Source organism: Pelodiscus sinensis, chromosome 3 (genome assembly GCF_049634645.1).
Source record: "Pelodiscus sinensis isolate JC-2024 chromosome 3, ASM4963464v1, whole genome shotgun sequence".
Lineage (NCBI taxonomy): Eukaryota > Metazoa > Chordata > Testudines > Trionychidae > Pelodiscus > Pelodiscus sinensis.
In genome coordinates this window covers 27,672,952-27,696,250 of record NC_134713.1, presented here as the reverse complement: position 1 = coordinate 27,696,250, position 23,299 = coordinate 27,672,952, and the positions used below count along the sequence as shown (strand labels likewise).

General features: G+C 44.9%; 1 long non-coding RNA gene across 1 annotated transcript; it reads left to right on the top strand.

Annotated features, from left to right (window-relative positions):
- Positions 1-352: 352 nt before the first annotated feature.
- Positions 353-21,866, top strand: LOC106732057 (uncharacterized). Its single transcript, XR_001368301.3, has 5 exons — positions 353-431; positions 7,419-7,550; positions 14,514-14,618; positions 14,762-14,933; positions 20,762-21,866. It is a non-coding gene; the product is annotated as an uncharacterized LOC106732057 (long non-coding RNA).
- Positions 21,867-23,299: the final 1,433 nt, after the last annotated feature.

Sequence of the window (23,299 nt, the reverse complement as noted above, 5' to 3'; positions counted from 1 at the left end):
TTGGACAGGTTTAAGTTGGGGGTTGTAGGTGATGACAAGTGGTGTTCTATTGTTGGTTTTCTTGGGTATGTAGTGAGTGTCTTCCACATCAGCACTGCTGTGTTTAACAATATAGTGTCCCACTGCTTCCTTCCACCAGAGCTTGTCATTACCATATGTGAATGAACAGTACAGCGTGGACACAGCTTGCTTTTCAATCATAATCAGGAGTGCTGATCAGCACCTGGTGACTAAGGGGTTAACTAATGCCTCCTGTAGCTAGCCAGGTATCGGGTGGTCAGCCAATAACAGTGCAGGTAGGAATTTCAAACTGGAAGAGAGGGTTTTTTTTTCCTCTCTCTCTTCTGTGTTTGAGAGGTAGAGCAGTTTCTTCCAAATACTGAGGGAGCTGGGAGACACTTCTCTCTCCAAGAATGGACTTCTTACAAGGTGTAAGTAGGGAAAAGTTTAGCTAGTCTGTCAGGATTTATTGTTTTTGGATATGGAAATAGAGTCTGAGCTTAAGTGGTTGTTTTCCCCTCTTTTGTAACTAAGCTTTTAGCCCAAGGACTTTCCCTGAGTATCTTTATCAATAAGTGGCTCTTCCCATCTAGCCACTTGACTATGCTTGCAACTGTAGCCTTTTTCTGATAATAAGTTTGTTTGTTTCTTTTTTTTTTTTTTAAATTAACTGGTATTGGTTGATCTTTCTGTCCTGGAAGGTTTGTGTGTGTATCTGCATGCCTGACTGAGGGGTCAGCTACCGCAGGCTGCTGCTTGTTTTTCTCTTTTTTTTTTTCCAGCTCTTTTGAGGGAAAGAGCTTGGGGTACCCCTGGGGTTGGTTTCAAGTGTCCACCCCTGTTTATGGATTCAAAAGCACTTGATGGTGGCAGCGGATTCCCCAGAATCTGGGCATTAGGATTTTGGGGGGGAAGTTTTATACCAGAGCCTGTAGAGGCAAGGTTTTGGAGTGTTCTTGTGGGCCCCCACTTCTGCATTCATTGTGCCAGAGTGGGGAACAGCCTTGACACAGTGCATAGCCACACAGACTGGTAAAGCTTTGTGAACAGTTAAGTGCTGTTGTGGCAATGCTTTAATACAGCAGCGTGGTCATAGCAGCAGCTGTAGGCAAACTGCCTTCAAGAGGGGAGTAGCTAACAGTGCTGGGAGCATGGCTAGAAGCCTGTTTACACTGGTGCTTTACAGTCCTGCAACTTGCTGCTCTCAGAGAGAGGAGGAGTGTTTTTTCACACCCTTGAGGAAAAAAAGTTACAGCAAAGTAAAATGGCAGTAGACAAGCCCTTAGATACCACAAAAGAGTATTCAGGCTCTAATTAACCAGAGTAGATAATTACTAAGTTCTTATTTTATTTCTTTAGCTATCTGGGGATGGTAATGATCATACCTGGTATTTTCCATCTCTGCTTAGTCTGTGAAAAGAGATGTGCATAAAAGAGATGTTTTTCATGCACATTTGCATTTATTTTTATGCGGCATTTTATTTCAGCTACTGCAGATGCTTGACAACAGCCTGTGCAAAGACAAAATGATTTTCATGCATTTAAAAGAAACAGTACAGGGAATAAAAATGTAAAGACTGAATTCCCAAACAATTCTAATGGAGGCTTATGGGATCTACTGAAATTAGAACCATTAATATAAAGGTAAAACAGGACAAATTTTGCCCTCAGATGTGCATACAGAATTCACGTGGACATGAAATTCCAGCAAGAATGAAAGCAGTTTTCTTTCCTCTTGGTTTTACCTTTTTACACTACATGCAGTAGGAATGTAGTTCTAACCCAAACCCTGCATTGTTGCTAGGATACAAAATGTATTTCAGTAACACTGCCCAGGTATTTGACAGTGTGATGTCTTTCTCCTATTTAGTTGCATGGGTTTAAGTAAAACACACCCTTTAACAGTGTCTGTACTGCAGCAATGAACAGTACCTGTCCATTTGTTCGTGAAAACTGTGTTTAAACATACAGCACACACACGGTTTGGGTTTTGTTATTTCACAATGAACTACATCGGTGGTGATTTTCCATTAAACATGGTGCTCTGATAGCCAACAGGAGCAGAAATGCTGTCTAGGGAATACTCCCTGAAAGAAGGGGTTCTTTTCCCAGAGCCCCCAGTGTAAATGGGCCACCAGGAATGAGAAGGAGACAGTGTGACCACAGTGCTGTGGTCTTAGCTATTCAGTATTTCCAGTAATCTATGGGAAGGGGAATAAGTTGTGGAAGCTCCGAGGCTGCTCTACCTCAGTGGTTCTTAACCAGGGGTGCAGGGCTGCCAGAGGTTTCAGGGGGTCCTCCGAGCAGGGCCAGTGTTAGGCCTGCTGAGGCCTAGGACAGAAAGCTGAAGCCTCACCACATTGCATGGAAGCCTATGGCCCCGAGCCCTGCCACCCGGGGCTGCAGCCAGAGCAGCTTAGCTTTGCAGGGGCCACTGTGGGATGGGGACCCAGGAAATTGCCCTGCTTGTTATCTGTAATGCCAGCCCTGGCTTTTATGTGCAGAAAACTAGCTGTGACACAGGCCTCAGAATGAAAAAAAATTGAGAACCCCTGCTTTGTACTGGAGGCTCAGTAGGCCCCTAAGAGCCCATAAAAGAGGGGGTGCAAAGGTTGCTCCACCACCCTATAGCGTTTTCCTCCTCACATGCCTGCCCCACATTCCCACTCCTAAATCTATGCTATCATGTGCCGAAAGTGTCCGTCTGCTATGTACATTGGACAAACATCTCAGACACTTCGCCAAAGGATTAATGCCCACAAAACAGATATCAGACAAGATCACAAAGAGAAAACAGTTTCTTGCCACTTTAACCAGAAAGGACACTCTCTAAATGACTTAGCCACCTGCATTCTGCTACAAAGACCTTTTACATCTGCACTTGAAAGGGAATCCTCTGAACTGTCATTCATGTTAAAATTCGACACTTGCCAACAAGGACTTAACAAATCTTTGAACTTTCTCACCCATTACCAAGACAGTTTCCCCAATTATCACCTGTAATACCATTAACTCACAAACATCCCACTCTCCCTACCTTTAATATCAGCAATTCACAGACACTTATCTTCCTTCCTCCCCCTTCCCACCCCCCCCCCCCCGCATTCCCCTTCTGTTCTGCAATGTGATTTGTCCTTTTCATATTTGTTCATTTTTTTTTAATTGTATCCTTTGGTATATATGGTTGTGACTACTTTCTTCCACTATTTGATCTGAGGAAGTGGGTCTGGCCCACGAAAGCTCATCATCTAATAAACCATCTTGTTAGTCTTTAAAGTGCTACATTGTCCTGCATTTTGCTTCAACTACCCCAGACTAACACGGCTACATTTCTATCACTCCTAAGTCAGTCAGACTGATGGTGAATTGTTAAGGTGAAGCTGAAGGATGGATTTAGGTCATGTCTACAGGCCAAATTCTCATTTCAGTATACTGGGTAAAAGATGTTACTCCAGATTCATGCCAGTGTAGCTGAGATTACACTCGGGGGCTAGGACTTTACATGCTCCAAGTGAATGTGTAGGGGTAACATATTAATGTATTAAAAATGTGATTCCCCCAAATGGAAGTAACTCCCCATAATTTGTTCCCCACAACTTAAAGTATTTAGATTTATTATTAATTCTTCTTATTATTATTATTTGTTAAGATTGTTAAATGTTTAGATTTATTATTATTATTGCCCCCTTTAGAATATAATGTATTAGGTAATGTAACTTAGAACTGTTAAAAATATAATCCTATGTAACCAGAAACAGCCCCCCCTCTGTGCTCCAGGGCATGCTCAAGCTTGTGCAAGGGGCTGCTTGAAATTGACATTGCAGAGATACATTGTAACAATGCATTGTCAAGCCACTAACTCTGCTATGGGAGCCAAGCCCTGTAATTGACTAAGAGCATTGTTACTTAATTGAGGCCTGTTCTCTTTAAAACATTGTAACTTTATTCAGCACTCAGAGAATGTTTTAAGCAATACCACCCAGAAACTTTCTGTAACTACAACTTTTATTATTATACAAAATACTGTATGAATGTATGAGAGAGTGCTTGGATGATGAGTGAATGGTTCTAAGAGGTGCCAGCCTGAGAATACAGCAACAAAGGGCTGAAGAAGGCGTCAGGTGCCAGTGCAACCAAAAGGTGTCAAGTGGAGAAACTGGAGGTCCACCCGATGAGATCACTGATGAGCACCTGGCAGCCACCCTGGAGACATCAGCATGATACAGCAATTTCCATAGACTGGCATAGGAAAAAATTCCTATAAGAACTGGACTAAAAAACTATGGAATCAGAGTCCAAGGTTCTGCTGCCAGCCCACCAGGAGCTTCAGATGCGCATCTGATCAGGACTTCGCTCCCCACTACCATCACTTGTGTACAGAGTACCTGGCCAGTATCCTGTCACAAGCAACTTCCAGGCTGGTAACTATACACAGAACTTGAATGAATGGATGTATGAATGAATGGTTTATATATATATATATATATATATATATATATATATATATATATAAGTGTATAAGGGTTAAGTAGTGTTAGGAATAAGTAGTTAAACAACATTGTTTGCTTCTATCTTTTCTTTATTTTTCATTATTATCTTTACAATAAATGTGGCTTTTTGCCTTATCCCCCTCATAAGATCCTGCTTGCTTTTATTTGGTACAACAAATGATACTGACATTTTTGCACTGAATTTTCTTTCTACAATCCAACATTTGGGGCAGAGCTTTTGTCTAAAGCCATATGGCTTTGCAACATACAACAAAAAAGCAATTGTGGGTTTAAAACAATTATTGATAATTAGTCCTGAGATTGACATGGCAACTAATAGTACTGGTACTGCAGGTTGAACCTCCCAAATCTAGGGCTCCCTGGTCCGGCAAGATCTGTGGTCCGGCATGGTTGTTGCTGGACCAAAGAGCCCCAGAAGCAGGAGCCAGTGGGGTTTGTGGAGTCCTGGCTGGGCCAGCAGTGGCTAGGCAGGGGAACCCTCACATCAGTGGGGCCAGATAGCATCAGGGAGCCTCTCCACCACCAACAGAACCCCGGTATCAGTAGTGTCAGGCAGCTGGAGAGCCCCTGGCAGTGGGGCCGGTGACAGCCGGGGAACCCTCCCAGTAGCAGCAGGGCTGGGATGGCCAGGCAGCCTTGACTGGGAAACCCCTGGCGGCAGTGGGGCCAGGCAGCGGCTGGGGAATCCTGTCAGTGGGGTCAGGTGGTGGCTGAGGAGTCCCAGTGCCAGCAGGGGAACCCCAGCATCAGTGGGGCCAGGCGGCATTGGGGAACATCTGCCCCAGCCAGGGAATCCTGGGAAACCCTTAGTGGCAGTGGGGTTGGTGGCAGTGGGGCAGCCTTGGCTGGGGAACCCCTGGAAATCCTTGGCGCAGCAGGGTGGGGAGCCATGGCCAGGATGCTTTAGCAGGACAGTGGCAGGATGGGGAGCTCCAGCCTGGGGAGCCCCAGGGAGAGGAGCTGTCAGCAGGGCAGCCAGTAAGGGAGACTTGACATTCTCTAGTCTGGCAAATTCCCTGGTCTGGGTTGGCTCAGGTCCCAAGGTGCCGGACCAGGGAGGTCCACCCTGTACAATCCTGATGTCCTTTGGGAGTCTGATTTAGCTCTTTATTTTTCATAGCAGCCAGAATGACTGCATTGTGTTTTGCAAAAAGGTAATGATTATAAAGGGAGCAGCAGCCGCAACACCTATAATTAGGTTGCCTAATCTTTTACAGCATAAAATATTTTGGGAACATTTTCTGAAGAGCTCCAACACTTCAGTGGTTTGCTACAGGATTTGAAATTTGTCACAAGCGTAGTCCTGGGACTAGGAAGGTGCCTTTGATTAAACTTGAGTCAGGACTGACAATGGAGCTGGAACAGTTGCCTGGGGGCCCAACAATTCAGAGAGGCCTGGGGCTCCCAACTGTTGTTGTAGCAGCAGCAGCTGGAGCCCCGGGCCCTTTAAATCACTGCTAGAGCACCATGCTGCAGGCTCCAAGAAGCATTAAGGGCTGGGAGGAGCATGCCACCCTCTGGGCATCACTGAGGGCTGGCGTGGTATGCTACAGCTGGCACTCCAGACTGGCTGCCCCCAGCCCTGCCCCTTCTACTCAAGGCCCTGCCTCTACTGGGAGTGGGAGCCACTCTCCCCTCCCCCCAGCCCCCATCCCCACACTTTGCCCAGGGGCCCACAGAGGCAATCAGTGCTCTGCCTTGAGAAAATCTCTTTGTATCTAGCCAGGCTATAAACTGCTGAGAATTACCATTGCCTTTCTGTATTTTACATACCAGAATCCCTTAACATTCTTTTAGCAGTTCACACTCAGGGTGGAAGTTCTATATGGGCAGGCAGAATGGATTCCCCTCCTGTTTTGCCCCATCCATCAAAATATGAAAGCATAATGGAAGGTGTACTGCCCTGGGAACCAGAAGACTATTCATTCTAGACAGGGTTCTACCAGCTGTTGTTGTTAATTCTGTGTTCTTACTAGCCCTCATAATCATGAAAGGCCTCAAAGGTTACCTAAACTGAACACAGAGCCCAGATTTCTAATACAGCTCACAAGAGACTTAAACACAAAAGCAGGTGATCTCATGTTTGTCCTTGATTATGTTGTCTGTAAAATGGACACATATAAACCATCAATTCAGTGTGTTAGTCATCCTTCTCTAGAGACTGGTCTGTAGATAATACAGTCTGCCAGTAACAAAAGTAGTTCTTTATCTCAAATGGCAATGGCCTATGCTGAAGATTTAATGCTCAAGATTTAGTGAGAAATGTGTGATGGTGGAGGGAGGAATATTAGGCTGTGTCTACACTGGCATGAATTTCCGGAAATGCTTAAAATGGAATACTATTCCGTTTTCAGTTTTTCTGGAAAAGGAGCGTCTACATTGGCAGGCTGCTTTTCCGGAAAAGCGTCTGTGGCCAATGTAGATGCGCTTTTCCGGAAAAGAGCCCCGATCGCCATTTTCACGATCGGGGCTTTTTTCTGGAAAAGACTACTGGGCTGTCTACACTGGCCCTTTTCCGGAACAGTGTTCCGGAATAAGGACTTATTCCTGAGTGGGAGCAGAATAGTTTTTCCGGAATAGCGGCTGATTTTGTACGGTAGAGCATCGTTGCTTTTCCGGAAATTCAAGAGCCAATGTAGACAGCTCGCAGCTTATTCCGGAAAAGCAGCTGATTTTCCGGAATAAGTGGCCCAGTGTAGACACAGCCATTTTGTTTCACTTAATGAATTCTATTTTTGTTCTTTTTTCTTAAAAAGCACAACCTAAATTAGAAACTACATTTAAAAAAAACTGTTAAGAGTATTTTGGTTGAAAATTAAATGTACTACTCATTTATGAAACAGTAGACTTAAGGGAGCACAAGCAACAATTTTTAATTTTATGGTCTCATATGATTATTTCCTCCAGACCTCGGCTTCATTCAATGCATAGGATGGATGGTGTTCATGGGAAAAAAAATCCAGAGGAGTGTAGTGAAGGAGAAGTTTGACCAGGATTTCCTCTTCATTTGACCTAAAAGTTGGAAGTCTGAAAAATGAGGTACTAGATGTGTCAAGCAGGGGTGCAATTACTGTGGTATTCAAAATTAATAAGATTTTGTTCTAGTGACCCTTTGCCTTAATTGCTTGTCTATAAAATGGTAAAAATAGTAAAAATAGTACTATGTTATGCCACGGAAGAGTTGTGAAGATAAATAATTGTTTGTGAGGCTAACACTAGGATACTGAGCACCATATACACTGAATGAGGAAGGATCCTACAGAACAAATAGTATGAGATCATGTAAATAAACACTCATCGTGGTGCATATACACAAGGCAGGCAAGGTTGCCATTTTGGGAGCCATGCATACCTGGATGCTGCTTGCTTTTCTTCCTGTTCCTCTATCAAGGAGCAAGGGGAAACGACACAGATTTGGTGAATTACTTCTCTGTTCCTCCCTTCACCAGCCAGGATTGAGAAGAATGCACACAAGCTATATAGTTTCCTCTTGCTTCCTGACAGGGGAATAGGAAGAAAAGCAAACAGCATCCCTAGATGCATGGCTTCCCCCCCCCCCTCGAAATGCCATCCTTGAAGGTGGGCAAATTAAGTTTGCATGGGCAACCATATTTCTGGCATTTCCTAACTTTAACTTTATCTGAATATAACATTTTTAGATGTAATATGCATAGAGATTTAGCAATACAACTCATATTGATATTACTGAGAGTCATGGGCTGACTCTCAGCATGCTACTGAGAGTCTATCCCACAGAGACGAGATGAAACAGACACTAGTAGATTCTTTCAACAGTGAGATCCTGATCAAACAAGATGCTGAGCACTTTCTATGGAGTACTGAAGTGAATGGGAGTTGAGAGCGCTTAGTACCGCAGAGAATTAGACCCTCTGGCCATCCAAGTGAGCTAGCAAGGACAAGAGTTACTTTGAATACTAAGGATAAAGAGCAACACAATTGTAATAGGGTATACCTCTCTAGCAAGTACCAGCCCTTTGGGGACTGGCTAAGCACTGTTTCTGCCTCAGAGTCCAGTCCAGAGCACAGCCCTTCAGCTGAGTGAGTTACAGCAACCCAGACGAAAGAATGATGCTTCTACAGCCCACAAAAGCAGAGTCCTAGGCCTTAGAGAAGCCAAAGAAGGGACAAAAAGAAAAATCTCCTTTCTGAGAGAGCCTCAGGCAGCCCCGGTGCTCAAGTTTTCCCTGGTCAGCAGCCTCTGTTTCCAGGGACTTCTGAGTTATGGCCTTGCTCCTTCAGCCCCTCTGCACAGAGCAGCGATTCTCCCTTTTAAGAACCTACCCATCTTCAGGCATGACAGGCATTACAACTGTGGTGGGTTGAGGATGATTGTGTCCAAAGATGGTGTTTAACTACTTCCTGACTGAGATAGTAATCTAAAGGCCTCTAGCTGCCTTAGCAAAATCACTAAAGCATAATGAATACAAATAGCTAACTGCGCAAATGCATCCTAGAGAAGGCACACTGAAAACCCCTAATAAAATCACCTTTCACATCCCATTGTCTCAAGACATCATATGCAGACAATAAATATAGTAGATGCAGACAATATAACATATGACCTACTATGCTCTTAAATCCTGCCATCATATGTGGTAAAATGTCATTTCTAATAGGAAACTAGTAATCATATTCAAAGAATGAAACAGTACAATTCACTGAGTTGTATGTAAAGCTAATTCTGCATATCACATTAAATCAACATAACAGGTGCAGCAACAGAATAAAAATAATTCTTTATTTCTTTTGCATAACACGTGCAAAATTTTGTTCATTACAGAAATCTTATCTGGATAGCATTATGTGTAATAGAAAAAGAATCTTTATTCTCAGCAGTTTTAAAGAAAAATCCGTGCAGACAAATTCTATGTGACCATTTTCTATCGTCATAAAAGAATCTTCACTTTTGTATTGCATGATTCAACCTGCTGTGATAAATCTCACTAAGGAAATCCTGCTGTGACCCAGAGCTTAGATATAAGCTTTAAAAAGAGAGAGAGAGAGAGACCCCACAGTGCTCTCCAAGCAATAAGAAGCTCAAGACTCATTCCTGACATCAAACATCCAGGAAATCAGATTGCTTCAGTTTAAAAAAAAACACCATTTTTAAATCAAGAAATTTGTGACAATGTATATTTTTCATCTTCAGTAATAGGTATGAATTGCAATTTACTTCATCTTTACATCCATAATTTTAAAGCTAAGAAGTTCTTGGAATAGATCAAGCACAGCTCCCTGCCGCTACTAGCACAGCAGAAACTACAAAGCCATCAAAAAAAGAAAAAAACCCTCCAAAATGACTTCATATTATTGCTGTTTGGCAAAGAAGGAAGAGCTGAAGACAGACATTTGCCACATAGCACATCTCAAATGCAGGCTAATGTGACAAATCGCTGGGAATGTGTGCAATAACAAATCAATAAATAAACCATCTCAATCCAAGAGGTAGCCTGGAGAATGACATAACTGTCACAGAAAGCCTGAGCACTTCAGCCTTTCCACCAATCATGCAAATTATTTAGGTGATGCCACCTGTCACAGGGCAAAAAGCAAAATGACAGAGGAAGAAAAGTTCACCACAGGCTCAGCTTTAAACATGCCACTACCCTCTCCAAGCATGGTTTTATTGCTGGGTTTCCCGTTAATCCAAATTTACCCCCATTTTACAAAAGTCCCAAGCTAGATTCTTTTTGTGCAATCTTATAAGCAGTAAACTAATACAATACAATAAAATAAAAAAACCAAAAACAAATGTATAAACTATGCATGGTAGCTTTGTTTGATTCCCCAGACCTCCCTGTCCTTGCTTTTAACCAGCACAACTCTCCCCTTCTAGGGCCTAGAAATGTTATTGTGACTGAACACAGCTATCAACAAGAGCTGACCATAGTTTAGTAGTCAGTATAGACCAGGACAGACTATATTCAACACTGTCAGCTAAACCTCCTTAGGGTTTTAACATGGCTGAGTGACATGACATGATGCTAAACATGGTTTGCCCTACTGCTAAGTCACATTCAGTCCTGGGTCAGCTAATGTGATTATTAACAATTGTGTTTAGAAAGAAAAAGTCTGTAGGGTGTGTAGACCAAATCTGAGTGCAACACCTTTCTTTCATAGTGTTGAATTTGTCCTCAGCAGGTAGTGTCTACCTGAGCTGCCTCTGAGCTGCAGCTGCAAATTAATCCCCCATATCTCAAACCATTGATTGGTTTGGCAGGACCCCTTCTTAAAGACCTCAGTGGGACGTGCCCTTCAGTGAATGCCAGATGACCTGTACCACTGCAGAGGATTTATTACTGCACTTCAGATATCTAAAAGAAGAATTATAAAATGAGAATCAGTGGAAATCCCATATTTATGTAAACTTTGTGGAAACTAAAACACATTCAGAAAAGTGGCTGCCTACAGCTGCGCACTGAAGTAGAAGGTACACAAATATATTCTTTTGTATCTGTTATAATTTATCCCCTGCCAGACTGCAAATCAGTGAGATCCGTAAGGGGCGCCAGTGGGGAAAGCAATCTTGGGAATCAGCAAAAGGACAAGAGTAAAGTTACATGTAAGGGGACTGTTGGCACCTTACTAAAACTCATTGGGGTTTTTGGTTGGCTACCTTCCAATGTCAAAAACAAAGGGGAAGGATCCTTGAGAAATCAGGATCCTGAGACCTACAGACCCCAGGAACAATGGGAAGAGGTCAGCTCTCCAGATCAGCCTGATTGACAAGGCAGGCAGCCCAATAAGGGAGTGAGAAATCTAGAAGAGTGTTTTATCCTCTGTGCTCCTGCGTGAGGTGGGTTTTGCTGGGGCTGAGTGGGGCTGAGCTAAGGAGACAACATGTGCCTGAGCTGAGCTGGGAAGCAGAGCTGCAGCCACAGACCCTAAGCCACAGTGCACAGGGTAGATACATGCTGGGAGGAGAGCTGCAGCTACAGATCATGAGACACAGCGCAGAGCCAGATTGCAACCCTGTTATCACAAGTAGCCCATTCGTTAGTTTTTTTAAAGTCCCAGAGCCTGGAATCTTGTGATGACATGAGGCTCTCAGGTTTGGGCTGCACTTGAAAGTTATGTCATCAGAGCTACAGCCTTCAGGGGTGTAAAAAGCACTTTGTGATAGCCCTAGCTATACTGATATCACCTCCAGTATGACCACAGCTAGCAGGATGAAACAAAAAATACATTAGAACTGGAAAAAGTTCAGAAAGGGGCAACAAAAACAATTGGGGGTGTGGAACAGCTTCCATTATGAGGAGGGATGAAAACTAGTAGGATGTTTCGGCTTGGGAAAGAGGCAACTAAGGGGTCTATAAAATCATGATATGTAGAGAAAGTAAATAAGGAGGTATCCTTTGTTCCTTATAATACAAGAACTAGTGGGCACCCAAGGAAATTAATAGGCATCAGGTATTGAATAAACAAAGGGAAGGATTTTTCACAAAAAGCACATTCATTCTGTGAAACTCCCTACCATAGGTTGTTGAGAAAACCAAGACTATAACTGTTCAAAAATGAGCTAGATACCTTCATGGAGGAGAGGTCCGTCAATGACTATTAGACAGGTATGGTGTTCCTAGCCTCTGTTTGCCAAAAGCTGGGAAGGAGTGACAGGGGATGAATCATTTGATGATTACCTGTTCCATTCATACCCTCAGAAGACAGGTAACTGGGCTAGTTGGACCTTTGAATTGACCCAGCATGGTCCCTCTTATGTTCTTAGGTGATCAGAGAAATGGAAACCCCCACCTTATGAGAGGAGACTCAAGAGCTTGGCTTGTTTTCCCTAACCAAAATCTGAAGTGAGATGTGATTGTACTCTGTAAATACATCAGCTGGATAAATACCAGGGAGGGAGAGGAGGTCACAAGAACAAACTGGACCCAAAAAATGTAGATTTGAAATTAAACAAAAATGCTAACCATTAGAGGCCTGAAATTCAGAGACCTTCCAAGGGGGCACATTGGAGTGGGAGGGAGACAAAAAACCTACTGGGTTCAGTACTAAGCTTCCTAAGTTTATGGAGGGGCTGGTTTGATGAGGCTGCCCACAATGGCATGTAGCTGATCTGTAGGGCTACGTCTACACTGGCCCCTTTTCCGGAAGGGGCATGTAAATTTCATGAGTCGTAGTAGGGAAATGCGCGGGGGATTTAAATATCCCCCGCGGCATTTAAATAAAAATGTCCGCCGCTTTTTTCCGGCTTTTAAAAAAGCCGGAAAAGAGCGTCTACACTGGCCCCGATCCTCCGGAAAAAGTGCCCTTTTCCGGAGGATCTTATTCCTACTTCAAAGACAGTAGGAATAAGATCCTCCGGAAAAGGGCACTTTTTCCGGAGGATCGGGGCCAGTGTAGACGCTCTTTCCCGGCTTTTTTAAAAGCCGGAAAAAAGCGGCGGACATTTTTATTTAAATGCCGCGGGGGATATTTAAATCCCCCGCGCATTTCCCTACTACGACTCATGAAATTTACATGCCCCTTCCGGAAAAGGGGCCAGTGTAGACGAGCCCTAGCTGTTGGAGGTAAATATCCCCAATGGCTGCTGACGTGGGAAGGGCTCTGAGTTTACCAAAGAATTTTTTCCCAGGCATTTGGCTGGTGGGTCTTGCCAAAGTACTCATGGTCTGACTGAGCCCATGTGTGGGATTAAGAATGAATTTCCCCCGGGTCAGATTTATCAAGCTCTTGAGGCTCACCCTTAATGTCATTACCTCACAGAAACTTCCCCTATTATCACCCCTATGTCATTACCTCACAGACACTAACCTTCCCCCCTCACCCCCACTCTCTTCTAAAATTTGATTTGTCAATTTCACATGCGTTCATTTTTTTTTATTGTATCACTTTGGTGTATATGGTTGTGCCGATTTTCTTCCACATATTGATCTGAGGAAGTGGGTCTGGCCCACGAAAGCTCATCACCTAATAAACCATCTTGTTAGTCTTTAACGTGCTACATAGTTCTGTCTTTTGTTTCAGCTAGACCAGACTAACATGGCTGCATCTCTACCACTATAAGTGAGGGAAAGTTGCCTTCTTCTGAAGCTTGGGGCATGTGTCATTGGTGGGTTTTACTAGTATAAATGGTGGATTCTTTATAACTTGACATCTTCCAATTGGCATTTGTGGTCTTCAGTAATTCAGCCACTGATGGCGGGTCTTTGACAGGAGTAGACAGATGCAGTTCTGAGACCTGCAAAGTTCGGGAGCTCAGACCAGATGATCATGATGGCCCCTTCTGCACTTACGAGTCTGAGTCTATGACGTGTCCTGATCCCAGGTCTGACCCATGGCTCTGAAACCTGTTCTCTGACTGCCCCTGCTCTGATACTAAGCATGACTGTCCAAGGAGGCTTTGTTTGAGAAGTGGTTTTATTATGCCAACAGAAAAACTCTTTCTGTGTGGGATGCATTTATGCTAGGGGGCTGTGCTCACACAGCTATATTAACATTAGGGATGTGATTGTGTACCCTAATACACAGTTAACCAATAAGCCTCATTGTTACATGCAGCCCCTCCCTCTCTGCCCACTGTGCTGGGAAGAGGGGGAATGGAAGTTGTTGCTCATGGCAAGCTGGATTAAAAGCCAGCTCCTTGTGAGCACTTACCCTCCCCCTGTAAATGTGTAACAGCTAAACGTTTCAGTGGTTGCACATTTACACAAATAAACACATTTTAACATCCCTTCTTAAGATAGGCTATGTGTGTAGATGCCCCCTTGGCTTTCATGTAAAAAGTGTTTCAAGTCCTCAGGTTTGCAGAGAAAAGGGCTGAAAACATGACCCTAGGCTCAGAAAGCAAAGACACATAAAAAGACCCCAAATCAATGTTTTGTTTATTTTTCTTTAATCTCATTATTTTAAGACAGTCTGATGATTTTTGTTATTTGGCTCCTGATGTTGGTCCACCTGAGTTTGGCCATGCTCCCAGGATGAAGAACTTTGCATCGATGTAGCTAAGTTTCATTTGTGCTGTTCCAGGAAATGAAGAAGGGAGCAGTTGGCAGGAGACTACAGAGTTAGTAGAAGGTTGGATAAAATCTGGCGGATACAAGTGGCAGATGGACAAAATATTTTTGTTCCTGGGTAAGTAACAGATGTATTTATACACAAGTATGTACAAACAAGTATCTGGCCAATTGATGCCAGGGATGTTGATGTTTGACAGGCACCATGCATCTGGGTTTTCCTGGACATGACTTCCTTTTGGTCCTCTAATCTCCATCCAGGCCGATCTTTGAACTATGGAAATTTTCCCTGAGAATCTACAACTACTTTCTGGAAGGTGTGGGATAGGGTCTGCCAAGAACTACTCACCGTGTTGGACCTCAGGATTGTAGAGGAATCCCCTAGTGCAGCGTTTCTCACACTGGGGGTCCCACCCCAAAAGGGGATGGCAAGGTGAGTGCAGAAGGGACACTTGTAGGGTCACCATACATTTGGGCTTTCTCAGACATGACCTCTTCACTTCTGTGCCACCTTCATGGCAGGGCTACACTGGGTTCCACCCTCATTTCTGCCCTGTCTCTCACGGTGGCTGTGATCTCCCCATCAAGAATGGCCAGATAGGGGAAAGGGAACTCCTGTCCCTGTCCAGGCTGGCTAAACTAGCAGCTGGGAACCCCAGACTCGTAGCAGCAAGGGGAGATCAGATTTTACATGCAGGGCAGATTTCACAGCTTGTGACACGTTTTTCATGGCTGAGAAATTGGTAGGGCCCTACTCATAGAGTCTCAGGGACTTTTTTCCCCATAGTGGTCTGCACTGGATGGTAGTCTCCATTAGAATGGTCTGGCCATGCTTTGAAAACCAAGGGGAGATCTTTGATTCACTGTTTTGCTGCTTCTTTTCAGTCCAGCATCATGGATTAAGGGTACTGGCAGCTCAAACTCAGGTTTTGGTGAAAAGCATGATGAGGAGGCCCTCTTGGTCTTTTCAAGTCTTCTGTAGGTCCACATAGTACAGCCTCTGTCTTGTTTCTCTTCCGTACATGGCAGATTTCATCAGCAGCTGCCCTTGCCCTATTCGTAACCTTAAATTATCTTTGCCACTTGGCCAGGAGATTGGACTTCAAGGTTGGTAGCAACAATGAATCCTCTCACTGGGTTTAATAATCACATTGGCCCTTTGTTGTCGGTCCGTTCCTGGCTCTGAGATTACAGCAGGTTCTCCCACAACAAAGCCTGCAGGGGCTCCAAGTTTCCCCTGACAGAGCATGTATTGCACCACTTTGGTCATTCCTGGGCCTGTCACCTCCCATGTCTGGTGGAGGAGATCTAAGATCTTGTGGGGCCGCCTCCTATATAGCCGTATCAGTGAGGATAAGAGGAGGCGTGGGATCGACCAGGCTCAGTGACTGGGATCAAAGGCATTGGCCTTCCAGCTGATTCACCACTTGAATTTCGGATTCACAGACTGTAACACAATGTGCACTCCAAGGTCTGTTCTTCCATTCCCACAAAAGGAAGGGTCTGTAGCCCACCTCTGGTTCCTGTGAAGGGCTCAGGGCTTATTGTGTCTCTCCCCTCTTCTCCCCTCTGGTGGAGGGAAATGAGGCCTGGGTCCCCTTCCCACCCCCTAATGAAATGGCTGATTAGTATGGGAGGTTGGGCCCTGCCTCTCTACTGGGCACATGGCCACATGCTCATCCAGGGTCTGCCGGATGTTCCAGTAAAGGGTCTGTAGCCTTAGCAATGGCTGGTCCCTGCTTTTAGGCTTGGGGCAGCTGCTGGTGGCAGAATCTCTCCTGCAGCAAAGACTCCTGTTGCACATTTCCACAGCCCCAGCTAAGTCTCTCTCCCCTCAGAGCTGCCTGGCTCGGTGAAGTGGTGCGTCAGTGAGAAGGTGCATGCCATGGACAGATGGGGAGATGATGTGGCCCCGGTTTGCTCATCTCAATGGGGCTTGCAGTCACTCCTCATTGTGCCCAGGAATCTGGAAATCCACTCTGTTCTTAGGCTCATCAAGGGTTTGCTCTCTTGGCCTCTTTGCCCCTTCTGGGTGGGCTGTCCGGCTCTCTAGCAATCTGTTGACCAGAGTTCCTTTCTCCAGCATGCTCACTCCTCTTCAGCCACCCTGCCAGTCTGCTTCCCAGCCCTTTGATCCTCCCAGCTGCTGTTAGCCTGCCAGTCAGCAATGGTTGGCTTTGCCTAGATTAACCCTTTAGTTTTGGAGCTAGCATGTGGGAACATACACCCCATGACAGGATCCCTTTTAAACTCCTGTTCCAGCTTCAGCAGGTTCTGCAGGGGCTGTGGGCAGTGTTCCCTCTGATCTTTTGCCATCTATGTGCAGAGTTTTTATACCCATATGTGGAATAATTATGTGCACAGAGGCATGTGTGATTGTGCACCACCAGTGGAGACAAAACCTAGCTGTGGTTGCTCTGATAATCAGTTAGGCAGCATTGGAATCTCTCTTTAACAGCCACACAAGTGCACAGCTTACAGGGAACACTGGCGATGGGGCCTGATCCCAGTGGTTCACGCTGCTTTCTAACCACTTCTGGCCCAGTGGGGTGAGGGGAAGGTTTACACCCTATCAGAAGCACCTGAAAAAACACAGTCCCTGCAGAGCTTCGGGAATCCGATGAAAGGATGGGATGGAGTGGAGCTCACGCATCACTTCGGTTGTGATGTCCTCCTAGCTCAAAAGATGAAGGACCTGTCAGAGACTTAGATGTCCCCCAGGAATCAGGGAGGATTAATGGCAATGGGCACCCTAGACTTTCTCTCTAGTGACCTGCAGTGTCAGACACCTCCCACCCCACTGGAGGAGGATCTCCTGACTCAATGTCCTTAGTCTCCCTACAACAGCTGTTTCTTAGCAGCTTCTTGTCAGATTTCTGTCTAGTTGTAGGTGGCTCTGTTCTTCCATTCCCATTGGGTTGCATCCTTGGCCCAACGGAATAGCAGAGGTATCTACAGAAGATTTGGAGGGGGTCTGACCCTAAACTGAGGGGGGAGGGAGAGGAGAAAGACAGACTCATCCTCCAGCCACCACTCAGTTTAGGGTCAGAGTTTTAAGGACAGTCTCAGAGGACTTGGTTGGTTTCCACAGGGCTCCTATTACCCAATGGGGGACAGTCTCAGGGAGGTGACTCATTTCTTCAGGGGTCCCGTTGCCTCACTTCTGACTGTCACTTTTCTATTAGGTCCCATTTTCCACCTGGGTTTCCTTACCTTTGGTGTAGCAGCAGTTTGTAGAGCTAGTAAATCTCCTCCCTGGCTAGCTGGCTAATGTCCTGGACTAGGTCACTCATGGACAGTCATACATAACGGCCATGCTGGGTCAGACCAAAGGTCCATCTAGCCCAGTATCCTGTCTGCCGACAGTGGCCAGCGCCAGGTATCACAACAAGTAATCCTCACGTGAGCTCTCCTCTGTCACCCACCTCCAGAAAAACAGAGGCTAGGGATACTATTCCTACCTATCCTGGCTAATAGCCACTGTTGGACCTAACCTCCATGAATCTCTCTCTTTTTGGAAACCTGTTAAAGTCCTAGCCTTCACCACATCCTCTGGCAAGAAGTTCCAGAGATTGACTGTGCATTGAGTGAAGAAAAACTTCCCTTAGTCACAGCTAAGCCACCAAGTTCCCTAGTTGGGTAACTATGCTAAGGTCTAATGGGAGGGAAAGAGAAGTGGCTCTGTCAGTAGTTTCCTGTCAGCTTCCAATCTCCCCCGGGCCAGGAGTCTCTCTCTCCCCCTCAAATGGTCCTGGAGCAAAGGGATGTGGGTAGGGCCTTCCATGAGGACTTGCACTCCTAACTGCTCCAGGAAGACCAGAACAAACAAGAATCTGGCTGAAGCAGAGCTTAGAACATGATCTCCTTAAAGACTCAGGGTATCCACTGAACCAGGAGAAAATGATCTTGACTCAAGTCTATCTCATCTCTCCTCTGACTCTGCCTTCCTAAGGGGAATGCTCCCAACCCACAGCAGCTGCAGATCCTACAGCCTGTCAGAGCCAACCTGCATACACCTGGGCTACGTCTACACTGGCATGATCTTGCGGAAGAACTCTTTTGCGGAAGAGTTCTTGTGCAAAAACTCTTCCAGAACAGAGTGTCTACACTGGCATGTGCGTTTGCGCAAGAGATGTGCTTTTGTGCAAGAGCATCCATGCCAGTGTAGATGCTCTCTTGTGCAAGAAAGCTCTGATGGCCATTTTAACCGTAGGGCTTTCTTGCGCAAGAAATTCATGTTGCCTGTCTACACTGGCCTCTTGCGCAAGAAGCATTGATTTCATACATTAGAACGTCAGTGTACTTGTGCAAGAACTCACGGCCAGTGTAAACAGGCAGCAAGTTTTTGCGCAAGATCGTGCCAATGTAGACACAGCTCTGGAGACAGAAAGCTGGGCTCAGAGTCACATACGTCAAATACAGGGAAGGAGATGGTGAATCAGAACAGGGCTCTCCTGCTCCTTATGGCCTTGGCTGTCCCTGGGGCATCTGGACCTGATGCAGAAGTTGATATGCTGTGGGGGAAGGAGGCAGGCCAGGATTGATAGACTGGTGCATATGCTATGCAAACAAGCCCACTTCCATCCCCAGCACTGAGACATGGTGCTCATGGTAGAATATTTGATTCCTGGATCTCACAGAGTTGGATATGAGCTTGGGTGGGGGGTTTAAAGCTCTCACTGCCAAAGCCAGCCAGGGCCCTGACTTGAAGTTCCACATTCTTCCCCTGTGCCTGAAGGAGGAAAGGACCCATATTGCACTGACTGCCCTGACCAACGATGGGGTGGGTGCATGCTAGGAGGACAGACTGAAAAATGGATTTCCAGTCTCTCCTTTCCAGTTCCTCCCAGAATTAAAGTAAAACTGCCCCTTCCCTTCCTGCCCATGCTTACCTCCAAGATGTATTGGAGCCTGTCTGTGTCTGGGGACTCTGCCAGCAGGCTCCTCAGCATGGCCTGCCTGAGGTCAGACAAGCCCTTATACAGAATCTGCAAAGAAAGGGGCAGCCATGGGTCACAGCTGGGAAATTGGGACAACTTCTCTTCCCTGACAATAGCTTCCTGCTCGGCCAATTAACATTGACACTCTGAGAGGTGGAGGGTTGAGACGTCTTAGCAGATGACGTAGGTTGCCACCACAGGGTATCAATCTCAGAGCAATTCCAGCCCCACCACTTACACACACCCTCCCACCCACCTATCCCCAGAAAGGAAAAAAGGGGATTCTCATGGCTCCTTCCCCACTCTGGCACGATAAATGCAGAAGTGGGGGCCAGCAAGTGTACCCCAAAACCTTATCTACCAGGCTTTGGTATAAAACTTCCCCCCCAAAATCTTAGAACTCTAGATTTTGGGAATAAAACTTCTGCTGCCACCACCCAAATTAATAAAGAAACCAGGGGAGAGACTATTTGGGAAAATCTCCCTCTAAAAGTAAAAAACAGGACACCACCATTAACCAATACCAGGTTAATAAAAGGAAAAGAGAAAACTTTTATTATCACCACACTATTCCTGTTGCAAGCATAACAACTAGATTGAAAAGTAACAAATAATATACTCATGGAGAAACTCCATGGGCCTAGAGCTTAATTACAAAGAAAAGCCAAACTTCTTTTAAAAAGTGCACAGACATCAGATCCCATACCCAAAACATAAAACAATAAAACCTAATGGATTTATCTAACTTTACCCTACTTACAGAAAGTGAAGAAAGAGTCTTTTCTTGGAGGGAGACAAGGGCTACATCTAGACTGGCATGATTTTCCGGAAATGCTTTTAACGGAAAAGTTTTCCCCTCAAAACATTGGGCTCTTTGCTGCTCCATCTCCAATTTTTCAACATCTTTTTAAAATGTGGCCCCTCATGCTGGTGGCAGTGTCCAATCTCAGTATCATGGATGCTGTGTCATCATTCTATGGCAATGCCCTGGCCTCAGCCTTATTTGCCCCTCTGCATATTTTGCCACCCACACATGTTACCAAGAGGAATTTTATATTGGCTTCCATTTCACTGATGATAATTTAAATTCTTCAGAGCCCTAGTACCAAGTACCTGGCTCCTTACAGGCCAGCAGAAAAAACCCATCCTTCCCTCTGCTACACAGGGACTAAGTGCAGAATAGATGGTTAGGAACTGTGTTATCCAGAGATTCTGGGGGTCAGCAGCTTACACATGCACTACAGCGTAGGTAGGCCCTAACTGTGTTTCACCTTGTAAAATGTAGGTAATAAATGGCTCCTGAATTGTCTCTGTTTTATAGGTATGGAACAGAGGCACACAGAGTTGGAAGGACTCACTTATGGTCCCACACTAGGAAAATGGCAGGTGTTCTGTAGTACCCCCTGCTTAGAAGTGGTTTCCAGTATGCACAGGGATTACAGTTTTGTTCAGTGGCTCTCAGCATTCTGTTATACAAATTGTTCTTGCACCCCTAGCTCCTGTGAAGTAAGTAAAAAAGTATGATGATTATTTTCTTTAAATTGTAATTTGATGGGAGGTTTGGCCTGGGGCTCTAACACTGTCATGATAAGAAGCACCTGAGATCTTAATGAGAAAAAGGCAATACGCCGCTTTCATTACAAATACAGTAGTAAAGCAGTTAACCTATGTTTACACAGACACACGCATACTGTCCCACCACTCGATGTTATATTTACCAGTCCATGGTCCATATTTCTCTGGTGGCCAACCAGATGGATTACAGAGGAGTGGGGCTCTATCAGTTCAGGCCGATGCTATGGTCTTGGCAGGACATATCCAAAAGTTGTGGCAAAGCAGCTCCTTCTTATAGCAGTTTTCCTTCATTGGGATCAGTATGTTTTGCGCCATCAAGCTGTAATCAGTCACGGTTTTCTTACGTTGTTTTTCTCATATCATAGCTGTCTTGTCCAAATTTATAGGTGCTTGTTTTATCTTTTAATGTAGTCAATATGCCCTTCATTCGCATCTTGAGAGGAGTATACAGCAATCTCCTGGCACTTTTACATCTGTCCTCTGTTTCTCCCTAAAGCATCATTTCCGGTGATGGTCTTCAAACTTATCTTATAAGACACATTCTTCATTCACACACATAAAACAGAATTGATTTCTTTGGTACACAGACACAATACGAATATTTAAGCAGGCACATCAAATTACAATTTAAAGAAAATAATCATCATACTTTTTTACTTATTTCACAATGCTAATTTTAAAACAAAGCAAAACCCAAAAGAATCTATTCCTGCGTTGGAATCAACTTCAGACACAAAATTCTGGCTAGTGCACCTTTACCAATGGTAAAGTAAAGGTCCTTTCTGCTTTCAGAAAGGGTGTCTGGAAGGGTATACTGAGACATATTACATTACATAAAGGTTTACATTTTAATTACATGGCTACAACTGGGCTATTCTCTGTTGTATGTGCACAGCTGTTTAATGGCACTGACTTAAGTTCTATTTGGGGAAGTTTGGTCACTTTAGTAGTTGTGAAAAATCCTTGGTTCTTTGCAAGCTTTGGGTGTTCCACACCTCTGCTAATCAGTTGCTTTAAACACCCCTTTTGAATATAATCAATGACTGAAGGAAGGCCATATCTCTTCTGACATTTCACACAAAGTCAAATAACCATTGTGCTTAGGATTTGGTACAGATAGAGTATGTGAAATGCCTCTCACCATTTGTGAGGGAGCAGAGAAAGGAGAACATAGTGTTCCAGGGGTTAAAGACAGCATCTGTTCCCAGCCAATCTCACCCCACATTACCTGCAACCAACCCAATGCCAGGTCTGGAAGAAGTAGAAAAAGGAGGAGCCTGGCTCAGTTTGGTGCTGACAAGAAAGGAAGCAAGAGCCAGATTCAGCAGTCTAATATGTCTACATAGCAGCGTTATTTTGGAATAACTAACATTATTCCAAAACAACACAGAGCACATTTACACCACAAGTCTTTATTCTAAAATAATGTCAAGCTGGAGGACTTCTTACTCTGACTCATGGTAACCCTCATTTTACGAGGGGTAAGGAAAGTCAAAGGAAGAGTGTTCTTCCTTCAAATTCTTGCTGTGTAGATAGCGCTAAAAGCCGAATTAAGCTATTTTGACTTCAACTACACAATTGATGTAGCTGAAGTTGCATTGCTTAATTCATCTCCCTGCTGTGTAGTTGTGCCCTAAAGGACCTAAACCAGAGTCTGTCCACTTGGCAGTCACAGGAACAAGTAAGCCCTACCCCCACCATTCCAGGGAAAGGGGGAAACCTACTGAGAAACCCCAATTAAGGGGAATCTGGACTCTTGGGGCCATGCCCCCAATTTAAAGATTTGACTAGGGAGTGGTTTGGAGTTCTTGGGCCAAGAGCACAGGTGGCCAGGGGCTAGCACCCCCCTTTCTTGCCTGCTTACTCCACAACCTAGCCACTAGATTGCACAACTGCCAGGGACCTGATCACATCCCTCCAAGTCTGCTTTAAGAGGGCCCTGGTTTCTGACCCATTTAACAGTGCAGGTTGTACACAGATTTGATAGACTCTGAACATTGTCTCAGTGCAAATATGTTTGTGCCTCCACACATGAAACTCAGATTTTGTGTTGTCCAATGGTGTCCAGTGTGCTGTGAGCATTTGAACACTGCTTGCAATCTAGATGGATGAACTTATCAACACTCCCCACAGTACTTGACCTCAATTCTAATGAAGATTCTGGTGGCCCAGATCCAAGGTTCTTGACGTTTGTGGTCTGCCATGAGACATTCAGTCCCATAGTGCAGTTAGCATCTTGGAGCCCATGGAGAGCAGGGCTGAAATTCTCCAACTTCTTCACAAG